Raw genomic sequence first — 21,810 nt, 5'->3', positions numbered from 1 at the left:
GATTATGAGGTTTCTTAATCACTAAGAAAGGAGAAAACCAAACCGAGAATTACAAGAATTCGTCCTAGGGTTTAGCAGAAAACTCTCTGCAATCTGAGATAGGATCTCATCCTCCCTAAGCTAAAAATTGCATTCACACCACTTTCATCTTAGGATCTCCTCCAGTCGTCGCCACCTTGCTACATAGTTCAAACTCCATTGAAGGGAGAATCAAGAAATCAGTTCTTGACATCAGTCTTTGCTGAAAGGATGATTTGGTTCTGTGCTCTAAGCCTCCAACGAGTTCTTGTGAAGAGTTCGGTACGTGAGATGTACACTGTTGGTTATGTGCCACTATCGTTATGTCATCTTCAGCGAGAGCAGATCTTGGATCTTTCATTGGGCGTGAACACCTACGTTGGGAGATTTTGATTCTTCATATCAAGTATAACCCTTCTTCTGATCTTTGGTTCAGATCTGGTCTGGCTTGGTTCGAGTAGATCCTTGAATATTCAATTCTAAAATAAGGGAATGCGATTCCTAGTTGGAAGAAAAGTAGGAAATTTTTTAAATTCGCCCACTCATTCCGCAACCTTTTTGGTGTCCATACGATGGATCCTACCATTCTTTCACATAGAGCCCATGTGATGGGTTTCAGGGGGTGCAATGTCCATAACAGTGTATTCGGCCAGGCCTTGTAACAAAGCCTGGGCTGAAACCATGTGGCTGATGTGTAGATCAATGTTTGGGTCCCACGCCTTACAAGGAAGCCCAATTGGGCAGCAGTTTGGAAGGCTAAGTGAGCACATAACCTTATTGGACTTAAAGCCCATTTCGAACTGGGTTGATTTGATCAGTTAAATGAGGGGTGAATTGTGAGATTAGATTAGCATATAGGATTGGGCCTTAACCCTATCCACTCAGATAAGATAAGGGTTTACCCTTATTACTTAAAGGGAATTCTGATCCAAATATGATTTGGATCAGCAACTCCTAATGGGATTAGGAGCTGATCCCTTTAAGCTTATAAAAGGAGGAGGGGGCGGCAGCCTTTAGAAGACATTCATATTCACATCCTCTTCAGAGCTGAAATCACAGAAGAGAGAATTCAGCATCACTGCGCTAATTCTCTCTTGCTACCTCCTTCCTGTCGCCGCCATATCTGCCAGTTCGATCTCCTCTTGTCAGTAGGAGTGATCAAGATTGGATCTTGATACCAATCCTTTGTGAAATGACTAATTAGAAGTAGTGCTCACGTGCCATCCAACTGATTCTTGTGAAGGATCTGGTTCTTTTGAAGAACACTACTGATTCTGCTCTATCCTGCATTACGCCATCTTCAGTGGGAGCAGTCTTTGGTTCCTTCCTTGGGCGTGAACACCTCCATTGGGAGATACTATTTCTCCGTATCAGGTATATCCCTTTCATACTGCTTTTGTTCGGATCTGGTTCGGTTCATGGTTCAAGATTGATCCTTGAAAAATATGATTTTTCTAAAATAGGGAATATGATTCCTAGAAGGATGGAGAGAAATTTTTGAAATTTGCCCATTCTATTCCGCAAGATTCGGGCGTCCATACGATGGATATCTCATCCCTTCAGTGGTATCAGAGCCAGGTTCATGTCTTGAACCGAACTGGATCAAATCTGAACCTGTACAAATGGGCAGAAGGCATTCTACCCAATTTACGCAGATATAAGGTTTTTTTTGGAAAATTTGTTTCCAGTTAATGGGCGATTGTTCTGAAATTAAATTTTATAAATATGATTATTTTTTAGAACTATTCTTTATAATTTTCTTGATTTATGGGCTGTTCGTACACATGGAGATCGAAATCTTGATTGGCGCAGGGAACCTGCGATTTCGCAGTTTCTTGATTATTTTATTACATTTGGTCTATAAAATAATTTTTTTATTTTTTAGACTGAATCTATAGGCATTCGATCTGATGTAATATTAATTAAAATTAGGTTTTCTATTTATTTTATTTTTGAATGAAGATGGCAGTGCAAGGAAGGAGATTTCGCAGATGGGAAAATCTCTATCTGCGATTTGCAGTTTATGAATCTGCAAACTGTGATCTAACCTTTGTTTTGCAGGATGGATTGTGCGAACAGCCCTATCTAACTGATTCTTGATTTTCTTTTATCAGTATTTAATTTCAGATTAATTTCTTGAATTAAATCTTTATTTAAAGATCAAACCCTAGACCCATTTGAACCAGATTGGTCCAAACTGGTTGGACCGAATCTAGGGTTCGATCAAGGCTGAATGTCAGCCCTAATTCTCCCACTAATGGGTCTAAGGATTGATAATTAATTGAATGTTTAATTCGGCCCAACCTGTAAAGGCCCAGTTTTAAATTGTTAAAACTGTAAAAGCCCACTTCGCAGATAAAGCTATATGGACCAAATTGATCAACCCTAATTTCGGCCCATATACCTAGATTATATTAATGGTTAATTTTATGGGCTTTAAATGGGCTTTACAGTTATTAATTGATTGGATCAATTCTTCCCTGCATGTGATGTATGGATGTGTGATGTGCTACATTCATGGGCCATAAGTGCTTGGCCCATGCTGATTCGATAGTGGCTCTTGCACACACCATGGCTGAATGCACATCATTGCCATGGTGTCCCTGCTGGTCATTGGATGACCTCCCTCAGTGGTGGACCCCACACCTCCTGAAGAGGATTCGTGCGGAAACCTAGCCGATTTGGGCCCATTAAAATCTAGCTTTATGAAAGAGCCACTTTGGTTTGACCTAAATCAAACTAGGGCATAATTTTTTTTTTTGTTCCCTCCAGAAAATATGAGTGCATGTGATAAGGAGATTCATATGATGAACTCTCTTAAGGCCTTCCATCATTAGCATGAGGATGGGTCCTTCAGTAATGAGGAAACACACTAGAACATGGGCTATCCATTTGCTGTTGGGCTTGTCTGAGTGTTTCATAAGATGATAGGGGCATCATAGACCGATGTGGGAGGGGCTTCACCAGAAAATGAGAACTCTCTCACGGTACCTTGGAGTTCACAAATATGATGGGTGAGCACTCACTGGACATAAAGGTTTACCTGAAAATGGCTCTGAACCTTGTCTGACAGAGGCCAAAGGGAAAACTCATAAGATGAGTGGATATGATCCTTCATAGAAAGGTGGTGGGGTTTTGCAGCTGAAACAGTTGGCTCCATGCACCCTATGTGGTTTCCCACATTTCCAGAGACAAGTCGTTGTCTCCGTCACTGAGATGGGAGAGAAATCTCAGAGATGAACAAATGGAAATGGAACATGGATTAAAAGCCATATCTATGTAATGAACATGAACCAAATTAGGTTGTGAACTAATGTTTGTTGTTTTATCAGAAAATGGCAAATAGGCAATTTGCAAAGCATCTTGACGACAACAAGCTTAAGGGCCCGAACTATGTCGATTGGTACCATAACCTCATGCTGATCTTAACATCTGAAAAATTAGATAAGTTCGTAAAAAATCTTGCCCCGGAGCGTCCGAGTGATAGGGCTTCTGAGGCCAGAAGGAGGGAATTCCAAGATTGGGAGGATAAAAACTCCCTAGCTCGCTGCTATGTCATTGCCTCCCTGGACAATCCAATACAGAGGCAGTTCGATCAGATCGAACTAGCCAAGGACATATTGGATAGTTTAAAGACAATGTACGAAGAGCAGAATCGTTCTACTTGGGAGAAGGTCTTGAAATAGTTCATGACCGCTCAGATGTCCAAGGGGCAACAGGTTCACGACCATTGTCTTCGGAAGATGGGTTATATCAATGAGCTTGAACCCTTGGATCTGGGCTAGATCTTGGCACGCAAGTGGATGCCATCCTTAACTCTTTGCCTCCTTCCTTCAATCCGTTCATAATGAATTACAATATGAACAAGCTGAATGTCAGCATCCAGGAACTCAGCAATATGTTGTAGAGGGTCGAGGATTTGATTAAGAAGGATCCAGATGGTAGCTCACTATAGATCCAGGGGTATACTGATGCTGATTTCTAGTCGGATCCAGATGATAGAAAGTCTACATCTGAGTATGTTTTCACGATAGAATCGTGTGTTGTTTGCTAGAAAAGAAGCAAACAGGGGTCCACGGCAGACTCCACAACCGAAGCCGAATACATTGTCGTAATTGAGGTTGTCTTTTGAATGAAGGTGTTCATTCTGGAATTTGGAATTCCGCACATCACCCATTCCATTGTTGAGTGACAACACTGGATCTACGGGATATTGATAAGAGGTAGCATTAGCAGAGAATGTTGCAGACCCATGGGCTAAGCGACTGACACAGAAAGTGTTTGAGAAACACGTGGAAAGTCTAGGACCCCAGCTTATACCAGATTCAACCTAAGTGCAAGTGGGAGCTGTTAGACAGTTGTATACCCTTAGCTCAAATCAGAATGATGTACTTATGAAATTTATTATAAATGAATAGAGTACATATTTGATTCATGTTCCTATGGTGTGTTTCTGTGTAATACCCTTAAACTGGACACATATGAGACTCGTTTTAGTTTAGAATGTTCACAACTATTGGATAAGTCTGGGGAGATTTATCCTGCCAAGGCTGACACTAGTGTGCTGCCAAATGTTGGGGTGGCCTGTCTCAGCCACTAGGGTGAGAGCCAAGGCACATGCAGTGTAGGATTAATTGAATCTTTGAACCGGACCAGATTTCCAGTATTGCCCTGGACCTTGAAGATTGATGGGCAAAACTAGAAAGTTACTGATGAGACTAAAAAGAACCATATTTTTGTCCCCTAATATTCATCTTTTTTACATCACTTTAGCACTTAATTGGACTCATTACTCATGTATTTCGATTCAGGGCAAGCAAGAAGGCAATTGGAAGAAAACAAGGCAATTCGGATGATTTTGCACAGTTTCGGCAACAGTCAGTAATCTAGGCATAACACTCAATTCCAGACTCCGAATTGGACAATTCAAGAGGCATCAGAAAGGTGAAAGAAAGGCCCACAACTTTTATGTTTTGGGTTTTGACAGATTCGGTCCGTATCCAATACGAAACCAGGCCCAAATTCGGAGCAAGTTCACAGCCAGGCCCATTTCACAACCAAAGCCCAACTCGCAGAAGAGTCTTGTAGCAGCCCAAGTTTTAAAGTGGCCCAACTCGAATTCAAGAGCCTAGAGTCCCAATTTCGAATGTAACCTCCAGAAAGGGAGTCTTATTAGATTTAAATTTCTGAATGTAATCCTATAAAGATAAGAAGATTGGATTAGATCACAAGATAAGAGATAGGATAGGATTAGTTCAAAACAGATCAGGACTTTCTAATTTGAGGTTAATCTCCTAGAAGGAGTTGGAGAGAGCCCCTCCTCCCAAAGCTATATAAAGGGGGGGGGGGGGGGCGGGGGGCGGACCAGCTCTAGGATCACTCAATCCAAGATCCTAGAGATCATTCAAGCAACTCAAGATACCAAGAGAGCAGTTCGGCCATTGAAAAGCAGAGCATGGAGAGTTCGAAGATCATGAGCAGCTAAACTTCTCTTTTCTGGTTCAAGGGGGGAGGTTCAACTGAATCATTGTGAGGTTCTGTATTTGATTTAACTTCTTGTGTTCTAATTCAAGTATTCATTGATTCTTGTGCATATTTTCATTGGATGATTAATGTTATTTAGTCTAACAAGCTGAATTAATGTTGATTTTCCTACTGCTATCCATGATTCGGTGATCTGTAATTGTCACGAGTAGTGGTACAAGTAGCACTTAGGTTAATATCTTTTTGTGTCAATTGTTCGTGATAGCCTTTGACCAATGCATTGACATGTTTTAACCTAAAGGGAATCGATGGAACAGAATTCGATAATTGCAACTATCTCAATTATTGTTATTTTGGTTTAACTGTTTTCACAAAGCTTAATGCTATCATTAGTTGATATGGAATGCTATCGTACCCAGTCGATTAGTGATAAGTGTTGACCGCATGCTGGGTTTGGTCAGCTGATTTAGGAAAACACAAGGTTTATTATGGCTATCCTAATAAATCTAAGGTTAAATGCTTGAATTGCAACACCACCGAAGTCTACCTATGATTGATGGCCAATTGACTAAACTGAACCCTTGAACCAGAATTCGGTAAGACTGATTACTTCTTGTTAGTTGAATTTGCTATTGCTTTCTTATTCTTTTAATTTTAGTTATTTAATTTTCCCACTCAATTATATTATTCATTCGGCTGAGAGATTATTATTTAGCTCCCTGTGGGATTCGACCTAGTACCACTTTTACTACAAATATTTTGTTGTGGGACTAGTACTAATTTTGAGGGCTTCGACAACCCGTCAAAATTTTGGCGCTGTTGCTGGGGAGCAACTTTAATTTCTTAGCTATTACCTTCTTTTTGTTAACCTTCTTGTTTTATGACTCGTGCTTCTCAACGAGGTGAACTCGAGTACAACATAGAAATTGAGAGGACTACCCGTCGTTTAAGGAAGGAGGCAAAGCAAAGGAAGGATCATTCGCCTAAAAGGGTGAACTCGGATTTCAATCTACCAGCTTGTGATCTACCCATTTTTGAAGAAGGAGAAAGAATGGCTGACAGAGAGAGGACATTGAGGGAGTTGGCTGCACCGATTATGAACCAACAGCCCTTATGCATAACATATTCCACTCTTGAGGCAACTTTTGAACTGAAATCTGGTTTAATACAATTATTGCCTATTTTTCATGGTTTTCCAGGTGAGGATCCTCATAAGCATCTAAAGGAATTCTATGTTGTCTATTCGAGTATGAAGCCCCAAGGTATGAACGAGGACCAGGTAAAACTTATAGCCTTTCCACTTACGCACATGGGATGAGATGAACAAGATGTTTTTGGATGAGATGAACAAGATGTTTTTGGATAAATAGTTTCCTGCATCCCGGGCTGCAAACATAAGAAAAGAAATATGTGGAGTTCAGCAATTTGGTAGTGAGACGCTATATGAATATTGGGAAAGGTTTAAACAACTTGTTGCTAGCTATCAACACCACCAAATACCCGGACAACTGTTAATCCAATACTTCTATGAAGGGCTCCAGCCCATGGATAGAAGTATGGTAGATGCAACCAGTGGAGGAGCTTTAGTGAACAAAACACCCAAAGCGGCCAGGGAATTAATTTCCAACATGGCCGAAAATTCACAGCAGTTCAGTACAAGGACAGATGGTACCATTAGACATGTAAATGAGGTAAGCCATACTAATTTGGAAAATCAGTTTCAGATTTAACTGCTTTGGTTAGGCAACTCGCTACAGGACAATTGCAACCAGCCAGGGTGTATCTGTTCGATCCCTGGTCATCCTACGGACATGTGTCCATCACTACAGGATGGATCGATGTAGCAAGTAAGTGTCGTAGGAGGGTTCCCGGGCCAGCCCCAACGAAAATATGATCCCTACTCCAATTACTACAATCCGGGATGGAGAGATCATCCAAATCTAAGCTATATGAACCAAGGAGGACAACAGAAATACCAGCCCCAATTTTTCAGTCGACAGCCCCATTTTTCAGCACCGATCACAGTGTAAAGCCAACCCCCAAATTCAGGTATGTCATTAGATGATATAGTTAAGGCTCTAGCTACTAATACTCAGCAATTTCAGCAGGAAACAAGAGCCTGCATTCAGAATTTGGGGAACCAAATCAGCCAACTTGCCACTTCCATTAGCAAGTTGGAGGCGCAGAGCTCCAGGAAACTACCATCACAAATGGTAGTTAACCCAAAGGAGAATGCTAGTGCAGTAGTGTTGAGAAGTGGAAAGGAGTTGCAGCCCCAACCATGCTCACCATCGAAGGCAGCCAGGGAAGAGGAAAGACAAGGGTTAAACGATAGCCCCATTGAGGTAATATCCGACCCCCCTCTCCCTAAAGTTACTAATGCTGTTGTACCACCTTTTCCTAGCCGGTTGAGAAAGTCCAAGAAAGAGAAATATGAGCAAGAAGTGCTAGAAACCTTCAGGAAGGTAGAGACCAACATCCCTTTGTTAGATGCAATAAAACAAATCCCAAAATATGCAAAATTTTTGAAAAAATTATGCACTAACAAAAAAAGGTTGTGAATCGATGAGAAGGTAAGAGTTGGAGAGAACGTTTCAGCCGTGATCAAGAGGACCTTGCCAGAAAAACGTGTTGATCCAGGTATGGTTACCCTACCTTGTGTGATTGGCAATAAACGAATCGAGCGTGCCATGCTTTACTTAGGTGCATCTATTAATGTCATGCCATACTTGATTTACTGTGCCTTGAGACTAGGTCCTTTGAAAGAGACTAGAGTTGTTATTCAATTAGTTTATCGTTCTAATGCCTACCCAGAAGGGATTGTTGAGGATGTATTGGTGCAGATTAACAATTTAATTTTTCTAGCTGATTTCTACATCCTAAAGATGGAGGAGGACACAACCACAAGCTCAGCCCCACTTCTATTAGGCAGGCCATTCATGAAAATGACCAAGACCAAAAGAGATGTGGACGAGGATACCCTCTCCGTCGAATTCGACAGAGAGATTGTAAAATTTAATATTTTTGAAGAAATGAAATATCCTAGTGAATGTCATTCGATCTGCTCTATTGATACCATTGATTCGATTGTGCAGGAAGTCTTTGGAGAGGAGGACATGGATGATGAACTGGAATATAAGGCGCAATCGGACAAGGAAGAGGAATTCTATGCATCCTATGATACTCCGGAACCGATGCCGGAACAAGAGGTAAGTAATTTTGATATTCCATCGACAGTTTCTCACACAAAATTGCTGCCTTCTATTTTGCAGGCTCCGGAGTTGAAACTGAAGACCCTACCTAATCATCTTAAATATGCATACTTGGGCAAAAAAGAGACACTGCCCGTGATCATTGCAAAAGGGTTGACTGAGGAGCAAGAGGAGAGGCTTATCAAAGTCCTAAAGGACCATAAAGCGGCGATTGGTTGGACCTTAGCCGACATAAAGGGGGTCAGCCCCTCGATTTGCATGCATAGGATCCTTTTGGAAGATGGTGCCAAACCTATTAGAGAACTACAAAGAAAACTCAACCCGGTAATGAAAGAGGTAGTAATGAAAGAAGTAATTAAACTGTTAGATGAAGGGATAATTTATCCAATTTTGGATAGTAAATGGGTAAGTCCTATTCATGTTGTACCTAAGAAAACTGGGATTACTGTAGTAAAAAATCAAAATAATGAACTAATTCCCATGAGGGTACAAAGTGGCTGGCGAATGGTAATAGATTTTTGAAAACTTAACTTGGCCACTCGAAATGACCATTTTCCCCTGCCCTTCATCGATCAGATGCTAGAGCGATTAGAAAGTAAGTCATTCTTCTGTTTTCTCGTTGGGTTCTCAGGATATTATCAGATTGTTATTGCGCAGGAGGAACAAGAGAAAACAACCTTCACTTGCCCATTTGGCACCTTTGCTTACAAAGAATGCCCTTTGGTTTGTGTAATGCTCCGGGCACTTTTCAAAGATGCATGATGAGTATATTTTCTGATTTTATTGAAAAATGCATTGAAGTGTTCATGGATGATTTTACTATTTATGGTGATTCGTTTGATGACTTCCTAAATAGTTTAAGTAAAATTCTGAATCGTTGGGTGGAAACAAATCTTGTCTTAAACTATGAAAAATGCCACTTTATGGTGAAGGAAGGCATTGTGTTGGGACATGTCATTTCAGCTAGAGGAATAGACAAGGCCAAAATTGATTTGATTGTGAGCTTACCCTAGCCTACAAATGTTAGGGAGGTTCATTCCTTTCTTGGACATGCAGGTTTTTATTGCAAGTTCATCAAGGATTTTTCCAAAATTGCCCTGCCATTGTCCAATTTGCTGCAAAAGGATGCCTTTCGATTTTGGTGATGAGTGCAAGGAAGCATTTGACAAGCTTAAGAATTTATTAACAATTGCACCCATTATTCAACCACCCGATTGGAACTTGCCCTTTGAGATCATGACCGATGCAAGCAACTATGCGGTAGGGGCTGTTCTAGGTCAACGAATTGATGTGAAGAGCCACGTCATCTACTATGCTTCCAAAACGTTGAATGCTGCACAGAGCAACTACACAACTACTGAAAAGGAGCTACTAGCTATTGTGTTTGCTTTAGACAAATTTAGATCATATTTGCTTGGCTCTAAGTACTTGTATTTTTTGACCGTGCAGCTTTGAAATACCTACTAGCTAAGGAGTCAAAATTGAGGCTGATAAGATGGATACTCTTGCTCCAAGAGTCTAATTTAGAGATCAAGGATCGAAAGGGAGCTGAAAACTTGATGGCGGATCACCTAAGTAGGTTGGTGAAAGATGTGGACTCCTCACCCATCTATGAGTTGTTTCCTGATGAGCAATTGTTTCACATGAGAGGTATGGTTCCATGGTATGCTGATATTGTGAACTACTTGGTCACCAGATTTTTGCCTAATGACCTTAGCAAATCCATGAAGAACAAAATCAGGTATGAGGCAAAATATTATGTATGGGACGAACCCTATCTATGGAAATTTTGTTCTGATCAAATGATTAGGAGGTGTGTCCCTGAGGAGGAGCAGATGTCGATTCTAACTTTTTGTCATAATTATGCTTGTGGTGGCAATTTTGGGCCAAAGGGGACTGCTCGAAAAGTCTTAGATAGTGGGCTGTATTGGGCAACCCTGTTTTGAGATGCATACTTGTTTTGTAAAAATTGTGAAAGATGTTAGCAAACAGGTATACTATCTCGTAGGAATGAGATGCCCCAAACCCCCATTCTTATATGTGAAATATTTGATGTTTAGGGTATTGATTTCATGGAACCCTTTCCTCCCTCTTGTGGTTTTTCTTATATACTTTTGGCAGTTGATTATGTCTCAAAATGGGTGGAAGCAAAAGCCACCAAGACTAATGATTCTAAGTGTGTTGTAGGGTTTATCAAATCTAACATCTTCACTAGGCAATCAAGGGACCCACTTCTGCAATAGAGCCATCAAATCCTTGTTGAGAAGGTATGGGGTGCATCACCGAATCGCCACTGCCTATCACCCCCAAACTAATGAGCAAGCTGAAATTTTCAATAGAGAGGTAAAATCCATCTTGGAAAAGACGGTGAATCCGGGAAGGAAGGATTGGAGCCTACATCTAGATGATGCTCTTTGGGCATATCAAACAGCTTACAAAACCCCAATAGGGATGTCCCCTTACAGGTTAATTTTTGGCAAATCTTGCCACTTGCCGGTCGAAATTGAACATAGGGCCTATTGGGCAATCAAGCGATGCAATATGAATATGGAAGAAGCCGGGAAGGAAAGGAAGCTCCAATTGCAAGAACTGGAAGAGTTGAGGTTAGAGGCATATGAAAATTCAAGAATCTACAAAGAGAAGACCAAATTGTTCCATGATAATTTACTCTTAAGAAAACAATTTAAAATTGGACAAAAGGTCTTATTGTACAATTCTCGACTCCAACTCATGCCAGGTAAGTTGAGTTCCAGGTGGATGGGTCCATTTATTGTGACTGATGTGTTTCCTTATGGTGCAGTAGAGATCAAAAGTCTCAACACAGGAAAGGTCTTCAAGGTGAATGGGCATCGATTGAAGTTGTTCCACAAGGATGCAAATGTCTCCTCTACGGTAGACATGTCGTTGGACATTCCTCGTTATTCATTGGATTAAAGAAGCAAAGGAGAACGTTGAGCGTAACGACGTTAAACAATTGCGCTTGTGGGAGGCAACCCATTGTGTTTAGTTAATTTTGTTATTTTATTTGGTTTTGATTTTTGTGTTTAGCAGGAACCCAACAAGACAAACAGGGAAGTACCCCAAATCCTTCTACTTTATGCATAATCACATACATTGGGGACAATGATAACTTAAGTGTGGGGGGATTTGATTAGGGAAATCTGGTGGAAATTGGGATAGCCCTAGCATGCTTCGATCATCACTTTTTGACCTTACCTTTTGAAATTTTTACTCCCTGAAAGCTTATCCTTGAACGATCTCAACTTATCAGGAATCATGTGCCTAGGCGGAATAGATAGGATAGGATGCAAGCATGACTAACTAAATTTGTCTTGGCTGCATATGGTACCTCATTATTTTAATCGACCAATAGGCAAGATGCATAAGGGTTTGATTGATTTTCACATAAATATCTGTCAAACATGGTTTGATTATTCAAGAACTTGTTGTGTTAGGCCTATTGAGACCATGATCAATGAGTTCATGGATCAGACGGTGATAGCTTGTGATTCGATTCTTTGCAAAAAAAAAATCGTGACTAATGTGAAGTGGAGCATAAAATGCACTCACATCTAGAAACGAAAGCAAGGGTGAGATGGAGCATAAAATGCACTCAGCCTAAGTGGTGAAAATGTGATACATAGCAAGTTTGTGGCAATAACACACCTTGTTTTGACCTAAGAAACAAAGAAAGATAATTAAATCTGGCTGAATTGGTTTGTTAAAGCAATGGGTACTTGTTCAGTTCAAGAAGGTTCAGTCGGTGGAAGGCTTATTTCCTTGACTGTCGGTTTAACTTGGTACCATGAGGAATGGTGATTTGCGATGATCTTGGACGAGAAAAAGGGAAAAAGAAATGGAAAATGGGAAGGTTACCAAGTCTGGACCGAAGCATGCAATGGATCAGGCTTTATGTTGAGAAAGAGAGAGATCAAAAATCAGTAGGGAATTAGTTCTTTTGTTTTGCTTGAGTTTTGCCTTGCCCGAGGACAGGCAAAGTTTAACTGTGGGGGGATTTGATGAGACTAAAAGGAACCCTATTTTTGTACCCTAATATTCATCTTTTTTACATCACTTTATCACTTAATTGGACTCATTACTCTTGTATTTCGATTCAGGGCAAGCAAGAAGGCAATTGGAAGAAAACAAGGCAATTCGGATAATTTTGTACAGTTTCGGCAACAGTCAGTAATCTGAGCATAACTCTCAATTCTGGACTCCGAATTGGACAATTCAAGAGGCATCAGAAAGATGAAAGAAAGGCCCACAATTTTTAGGTTTTGGGTTGGCAGAATCGGTCCGCATCGAATATGAAACCGGGCCCGAAGTCGGAGCAAGTTCGCAGCCAGGCCCATTTCACAGCCGAAGCCCAACTCGTAGAAGAGTCTTGTAGCAGCCCAAGTTTTAAAGTGGCCCAACTCGAATTCAAGAGCCTAGAGTCCCAATTTTGAATGTAACCTCCAGAAAGAGAGTCTTATTAGATTTAAATTTTTGAATGTAATCCTATGAAGATAAGAAGATTGGATTAGATCACTAGATAAGAGATAGGATATGATTAGTTCAAAACAGATCAGCACTTTCTAACTTGAGGTTAATCTCCTAGAAGGAGTTGGAGAGAGCCCCTCCTCCCAAAGCTATATAAAGGAGGGGGGGGGGGGGGGGGGGCGACCAGCTCTAGCATCACTCAATCCAAGATCCTAGAGATCATTCAAGCAACTCAAGCTACCAAGAGAGCAGTTCGGCCACTGAGAAGCAGAGCATGGAGAGTTCGAAGATCATGAGCAGCTAAACTTCTCTTTTCTAGTTCAAGGGGGGAGGTTCGATTGAGTCATTTTGAGGTTCTGTATTTGATTTAAGTTCTTGTTTTCTAATTCAAGTATTCATTGATTCTTGTGCATATTTTCATTGGATGATTAATGTTATTTAGTCTGACAAACTGAATTAATGTTGATTTTCCTACTGCTATCCATGATTCGGTGATCCGTAATTGTCACGAATAGTGGTAAAAGTAACAATTAGGTTAATATCTTTATGGGTCAATTGTTCATGACAGCCTTTGACCAATGCATTGACATGTTCTAACCTAAAGGGAATCAGTGGAACAGAATTCGATAATTGCAGCTATCTCAATTATTGTTATTTTGGTTTAACTGTTTTCACAAAGCTTAATGCTATCATTAGTTGATATGGAACGCTATTGTACCCAGTCGATTAGTGGTAAGTGTTGATCGAATGCTGGGTTTGGTCAGCTGATTTAGGAAAACACAAGGTTTATTATGGCTATCCTAATAAATCTAAGGTTAAATGCTTGAATTTCAAGACCACCGAAGTCTAAATATGATCGATGGCCAATTGACTAAACCAAACCCTTGAACCAGAATTCGGTAAGACTGATTACTTCTTGTTAGTTGAATTTGCTATTGCTTTCTTGTTCTTTTAATTTTAGTTATTTAATTTTCCCACTCAATTATATTATTCATTCGGCTGAGAGATTATTGTTTAGCTCCCTGTGGGATTCGACCTAGTACCACTTTTACTACAAATATTTTGTTGTGGGACTAGTACTAATTTTGAGGGCTTCGACAACACGTCAGTTACACCTGACCCCTAGACTCGATTATGATACTACACTAGGTGTGGGATTGGGTTATCATTAATATGCCAATCAGTGAGATCCTTAGTGGGGGTTAAAGCCTGGGTATGTTGGGACAGTCCGAGAATTCATCTGAGTCGATGATCATAGTGATAGGATCAGCCCCTTTGTCGAACAAAGGTAATGATCGGGGATGCACTTTCTTTGACGGAAACCAAGACTGCCGGCAACCGATTTCAATCGTTGAGATTTGTTTTGCAAAATATATTTTATATGAGATATAAAAGTATATATTACGGTTTCTAAACGTTTGCAAAAGGTTTTAATTCCCGGGATCCATGTGAGCAGAGGGTGCAACACTGTTCCTTGCAACCGAGGGAGAGGTCCTCTCTTGTCGGGCAGTGTTTGATCATTATGGGGTAAGAGGTTAAGTGTAAGACCATTGAGGGTAATACCTGATGGGCTAATCTTGCATCTACCCACAGTCCCTTGGTGTTACAAGGTGGCTTGGCCCAGGGACCACTTAGGGTATGTGTTGGGCCCATAGAGCCCATGTGATGGGTTTCAGGGGGTGCACTGTCCATAATAGTGTATTCAGCCAGGCCTTGTAACAAAGGCTGTGCTGAACCCATGTGGCTGATGTGTAGATCAATGTTTGGGTCCCATGCCTTACAAGGAAGCCCAACTGGGCAGCAGTTTGGATGGCTAAGTGAGCACATAACCTTATTGGGCCTAAAGCCCATTTCGAACTGGGCTGATTTGATCAATTAAATGAGGGGCGGATTTTGAGATTATATTAGCAGATAGGATTGGGCCTTAACCCTATCCACTCAGAGAGTCCAGATCTGAATCTAATTCAGATCTGGAAACCTCCTGATAAGATTAAGAGGGCTTGATCTAATCTGCAGATAAGATAAGGGTTTACCCTTATCACTTAAAGGGAATTCTGATCCAAAGGTGATTTGGATCAGCAACTCTAATGGGATTAGGAGCTGATCCCTTTAAGCTTATAAAAGGAGGAGGGGGCGGCAGCCTTTAGAAGACATTCATATTCACATCCTCTTCAGAGCTGAAATCACAGAAGAGAGAATTCTGCATCGCTGCGCTAAATCTCTCTTGCCGCCTCCTTCCTGTCGCCGCCATATCTTCCAGTTCGTTCTCCTCTTGTCAGTAGGAGTGATCAAGATTGGATCTTGATATCAACCCTTTGTAAATGGACTGATTAGAAGTAGTGCTCACATGTCGTCCAGCTGATTCTTGCGAAGGATCTGGTTCTTTTGAAGAACGCTGCTGATTCTGCTCCATCCTGCACTGTGTCATCTTTAGTGGGAGCAGTCTTTAGTTCCTTCCTTGGGCGTGAACACCTCCATTGGGAGATACTATTTCTCCGTATCAGGTATATCCCTTTCCTACTGCTTTTGTTCAGATCTGGTTCAGTTCATGGTTCAAGATTGATCTTTGAAAAATATGATTTTTCTAAAATAGGGAATACGATTCCCAGTAGGATGGAGAGAAATTTTTGAAATTCGCCCATTCTATTTCGCAAGATTCGGGCGTCCATACGATGGATATCTCATCCCTTCAGGATAAAGCAATGAGATGAACGTCTCTGGGGGGTAGCCTCAGCTCCCTTCTGTCTGCATCGGTTAGTTCACCATCCCGCTTACTGCGGCTGGGGTTCCAACGCTGGCCGTGCCTCAAGCGACCATGCAAGTTAACGTGCCACTTCCTCCTGTAGTCGGTGCGACATTCGCTGAACCGTCTATGGTTCCCCATGGAGCCATACAGTCCCAACTTGACGACCTAGTACACTATGTTCGGGCCATTCAGGTCCAAATGCAGCAGGTCCAGTAGTATCAACTATACCAGCAGCAAGTACTTCATCAGTTCTATTAGCAACAGTACCAGTAGCAGTTCCCTCCATTGTAGTAGAATTAGTAGTCGGTTCCACCTGGGCATCCAGCAGCACAACAGAAATTGGAGAATCTATCCCGTCGCTAGAACACTCGCCCTCCTCGCCGGGGAGAGACTTCCCAGGTTCCACATCCTCTTGGGAGCTAGGTCTCGTCCCGCGGCAGGAGGGATAGACAAGTCACTTCTCCCGCTTCGCAGAATGTGAAAAGATCGGGAGACACGTTCGCTTGCAGGGAACCGGTTCGAGGTCTTGGCCGCAGACTCCAGGCAAGGACCTTCCGTTCATGGCAGCCAACATTAGCAGTCCGAGCCACTTCATGCCAAGATGATACCTGACCATACAGAGGTTAGCAGCACCGATGCGAAGCCGGTCAGGAAGCAGCAACAAAAGCGTCTCAAGCCATGATGAACTACAGTTCGCAGCCAGCTCACCGTTCCCAGCCAACCAGAACAAGTGAAAGGTAAAGAGGAGGCGAGCTCAGCGGCCACAAAGACTGCTCCTCTCCTGTCAAGGTCATCTCCTTTGTCCTCTGAGCTCCTGGCGGCCTCTATGCCAAAAGTCTTTAAAATGCCTCCGCTGGACAACTATGATGGATTGTTCGATCCAAATGACCACGTGGACTCATTCCAGTCCCAGATACATCTAGCTGGGGCTGACGAGTCCTACATGTGCGTAGCCTTCTCCACGACATTCAAAGGGGTAGCTTGCACATGGTACAGGAACCTCGCGCCAGGGATGACCAAATGCTGGCCACAGTTCGTGCAGATGTTCACCTCGTACTTGATCACTAGCAAGAAGTGTTTGATGTCTCAAGAAAGCCTCCTCAGCATAGTCCAAAGAGAAGAGGAGTCGATTCGAAGCTACATAAAACACTTCAACGACAACTGTTTGCAGATCCCCGACCTAGATCCCGCTGTAAGACTCACGGCAGCAAGGAGAGAAATTACACATAGGGAATTCAAGTGGCACGTGGTAGGCAATAAGCCCAAGGACATCACTGAATTCCTCAAGCTTGTTGACCAGTTCATCCGGACAAAAGAGGAGATGAACCAGAAGAGCGAAAATCTAGCGGAGAAGAGGAAAAGAGAAGGTGACAACTCAAATAACAGTGGCAGTAAACGAAGAAAAAGCAAGTCCCCGACCAGGGGAGGAAACAATTTCGGGAGCTGATCTCCTAAGTTAGGTCAGCGTTCCCGAACTCCACCGGTCGAAAGAATGAGTTATACGCCCCTCAACGCGAAGCGGGGAGAGATTGTTGTAGCGATCAAAGACGCCTCCTATGTGAAGTGGCCACCTTGGTTGAGGGGAGATCCCACCACTAGAAATAAAAATGTATACTGTCATTTTCATAAGGATCACGATCATAGTACCAAAAACTGTAGAAATCTTTGCGACAAGATCAAAGAACTCATCTGTCGCGGATATTTAAAAAATTTTGTACCAAAAGAAAACAGGAACTCAACAGATCGCCAAATAGATCGGCAAGGGGAGCAAAGGAGAAATGCTCCCGAGTCCAGTAGCAGGCAGAGTGAGCAACCGCAGAGACAGTTACCAGAAGAAAGACTGATCCGCAGAGTAATCAACATGATTACTGTTAGGTCCGTCATTGTGGGCTGCACCTCAGCAGTGGGGAAAGCCTCGGTTTGTGAACTGGAACGTGAAGAGCAGAATCCACTGACGATGCACAGAGTTCAGTACCCCCACGATGACGAGCTGGTCATAAAGTTGAGAATGAATGACTTTGAAGTAAAGCGTGTCTTGGTAGATTCGGGCAGTTCGGCTGACATCTTGTTCAAGGACGCCTTCGGCAAGCTCCAGCTCTAGGGCGAGTCACTAAGGCGAGTCATAGTACCTGTAGAGGTCGGCACATGGTCTAACATTGCGACGTTCAAACACACTTTCTTGGTGGTCACGACTCCCTCCCCGTACAATGCCATAGTAGGAAGTCCCATTAACTACACACTTCGCGTAGTGGTATCCACCTACTACTTGGCCATGAAGTTCCCTACAGACTATGGAGTAGGGGTAGTGCGAGGTGACCAGCTCGAGTCTCGCAAATTCTATGTCGCTGCTCTCAAAGGGAAAGCCAAGCTAGCGGTTGATAGCGAGCTCGAGTGACATGTGGAGTATCCCGAGGAGCGAGCCACGCCAACAGAAGAGATGGTCTACATTCTGATCTCAGTAGAAGATCCAGCCAGAACTCTCCAGATTGGCGCATCGATCGAGGAATCACTCCGTTCTCAACTGGTAATCTTTCTAATTAAAAATATAGATGTATTTGCATGGTCTGCAGCAGAGATGCCCGGCATAGATTCAAAAATTATAACTCACAAGTTAAACACTAATGAGTATGCAATTTACATATAATTTATGAGGATTTATGCATGATTTTTATGCCGGTTTGTTTGAGTTTCACCCCATTTTAGCTTAATTTCAGGAAATATTTTAGGGAAAACTAACTCATGAGAAAGAAGGCATAAAACAAAAAGAAAAGAGCCAAATTTGAGGTAATTTAACCCAACTAGAACCATGGCCCAGCCGAGAGAACAAGAGAGGTTCACTCGGCCCATGCAGCCCATGCTATACTCTTTGGGAGAACCCAAAGAGAGAGGCTAGCAAGAAAGCCAATTCGGCCCAGCAAACAGGAGGCCCATTTCAGCTCAAGAGCATCCTAAATTGCAGCCCAAAAACAGCCCAAATTTCAGCCAAGGTGCAGCCCAAGAAGAGCTAGGGGCGGCAACTTCTAGAGAGTTCAAGAGAAAGGGGCAACATTTTCTAGAATGTTCAAGAGGAGAAAAGGGCAGCAAATTCTAGAAGTTTCAAGAGAGGCTAGAGGTGGCAGCTTCTAGACTCCTTGAAAGCCTATTTAAGGAGGTCTCTTGGAGGGGAATGGGGTTCAATTGCCTAAGTTCAAGTCTCCTTGGTCTCTTGGGTTCGAAATTCAAGGAGAGGAGAAGACAGATAGCTAGGCGCAAGAGAGAAGAAGCTGAGGAGATCCAAGCATTCCAAGAAGAGAAGAAGGTGAATTCGAAGGGAGGAGAAGCTTTTGGGAGATCTAGGTCACACTCTTCCTTGATTTCTACATACTTTGTGTTCGAATTCAGCTAGAGATTATGTAAATTCTCCATCTTTCTTTCTTTCTTGCTGTAATGGAAGTTTGATTGTTGTAAATTCAATTCTATAATTAGTTTTCTTGAATCATTCAAATAAATCAGATCCAACTTTGAGTTTCTTGATTAGAATATTAATTGTAGAACTGATCATCTGAACTGCTATCTTACAAATTCAGATCTGAAATTTCAGATCTGTAATTTGTAATGTCTGAATTGCTTGAGAGAGAATTCAGACTTTCATCATCCAGTATTGGCCGATCTATTCTAGACTCTTGGGAATTCTAGAGTGCTTGATAAAGACTCTAGATTTTCAAATCTACTACTCAATAACTAAATTGAATGAAAGATTAGAGATAACTTGCACAATTCAGTTGGTGATCATTCAATCTGAATTGATGCCCTTAAAATGTTTGATCTAATGCATGCATGAATGATTAGATTCTTGATAGAGATATAAGAATCATCATTCATGCATAGGATGAACATGTGCTTGAAAGAGGTTGTTCATTGCCTTGGGGTTTCACCAAACCAAGGCTGAATCAAATTCTATTCGAATGATCTAGAGAGCTGATTGCCGAATCATTTTTGTAGCTTATCCTTTCAACTTGAATGCAAGGTGTTTGAGCCAATTCCTAGAAGATAGTTTGTTAGCTAGATTTTCAGATTTGAATTAGATTTAGAATTCGGCTAATCAGATAAGAGTAGGCTAAGTTAATACTAGTAGTTGCTACACAAGTCCTCGTGGGAACGATACTCTATTCATCACTCTATTACTTGAGAGGCTAGTGCACTTGCTAGTGTCACCATGACGCACCAAACACTGATCCTTTAGTCAGGGCCGTTAGATAGAAAAAACGCAACCTCGCCCAGGAGCGCTGGAGGATAGTCGACGAGGAGGTCGGGGAACTCTTAGCAGCCGATTTAATCAGGAAGGTCCATTACTCAAGCTGGGTAGCTAACCTAGTTCTGGTAAAAAAGGCCAATGGTAAATGGCACATGTGCGTCGATTATACTAACCTGAATCGAGCTTGCCAATAGGATTGTTTTCCACTCCCTAAGATCGACCGTTTAGTGGACGCGACCTCAGGGCACGAGTTGTTGAGCTTTTTGGATGTAAATAAAATTTTTGAGCCGTTAATCGGCAACAAGGTCAAATGCTATGTAGATGATATGGTTATAAAAACTCAGTTTTCAAAATCTTTATTGAACGACTTGCAAAGTGTTTTCGAAATTTTGCGTAAGTACAACATGAAACTAAACCCAAACAAATGCATCTTCGGTGTCACATCGGGTAAATTCTTGGGATACAAAGTCAACCGACGTGGCATCGAAGCCAATCCTGAAAAAATAAGGGTCATCTTAGACATGAAATCACCTCGTAAGCTAAAAGAGGTTCAAAGATTAAATGGTAGGATAGCCGCTCTGAATCGTTTCATGTCCAAGTCAGCAGATTGTTGCCTGCCTTTCTTCAAGGCAATAAAGAAAAGCAAAGATTTTGAATGGACCGAAGAATGTCAGCTCGCCTTTGATGAGTTGAAAAAATACCTAGTTAGCATCCCGGTTCTGACTCGACCCGAAGAGGGAGATGTTTTAAAGTTGTACCTCTCCGCGAGTGACGAGGTAGTCAGCTCAGTACTAATAAAAGAGGTAGATCGGGTCCAACAACCCATCTACTATGTTAGCAAGGTTTTGCAGGATCAACGGCGAGTATGAAGCTCGCGACCCCACCATGGCTGCCTATTTAGCCAAGGTTAGGCAGGGTCTGCATGGCTTCTTATCCTACTTCATCAGGCAGATCCCAAGGTCCGAGAACACTGAGGCCAACGCCCTGTCCCGATTAGCCATCACAAGTAGTAACACAATGAGGATTGTGTATATAGAGGACATGCCTTGGCCTAACATTCTCGGGGGGCAGAAGAGGTCACTCTTGTAGTACAAGCAGAGCCGAGATGGATTGACCCACTCGTGGGCTACCTACTTCACGAGACCCTCCCTGTAGATCGTAATGCGGCCCAAAGGGTAGAGCACCAGTCAGCGAAGTACGTCATCATAGACAGACAGCTATACCGGAGATCCTTCACGCTCCCCTACTTGCACTACTTGCGACCCTCAGAGGCTGAGCTCGTTCTCCGCAACACTCATGATGGCTTGGGTAACGGTCACTTGGGGGCCAGAGCTCTTGTCCAGAAAGCGCTGCAACAGGGGTACTATTGGCCCACGATGAAGGCAGACACACTCGAACTCGTCAAGAGGTGCGACAAGTGTCAAAGGCACGTCAACATCCACCGACCTACTGCCGACCTCAAACATCTCACCAGCCCATGGCCCTTCGCACAGTGGGGGATTGACATTCTTGGCCCATTCCCGCCAGCAATAGGACAGAGGAGATTCCTGGTGGTAGCAGTAGATTACATCACGAAGTGGGTGGAGGTGGAACCCCTAACAACGACCACTGCCTACAACATACAAAATTTG

This window comes from Nelumbo nucifera, chromosome 6 (assembly GCF_055504915.1).
Source record: "Nelumbo nucifera cultivar China Antique chromosome 6, China Antique-T2T, whole genome shotgun sequence".
NCBI classification, from domain to species: Eukaryota; Viridiplantae; Streptophyta; class Magnoliopsida; order Proteales; family Nelumbonaceae; genus Nelumbo; species Nelumbo nucifera.
Note: the sequence above shows the minus strand (reverse complement) of the source record.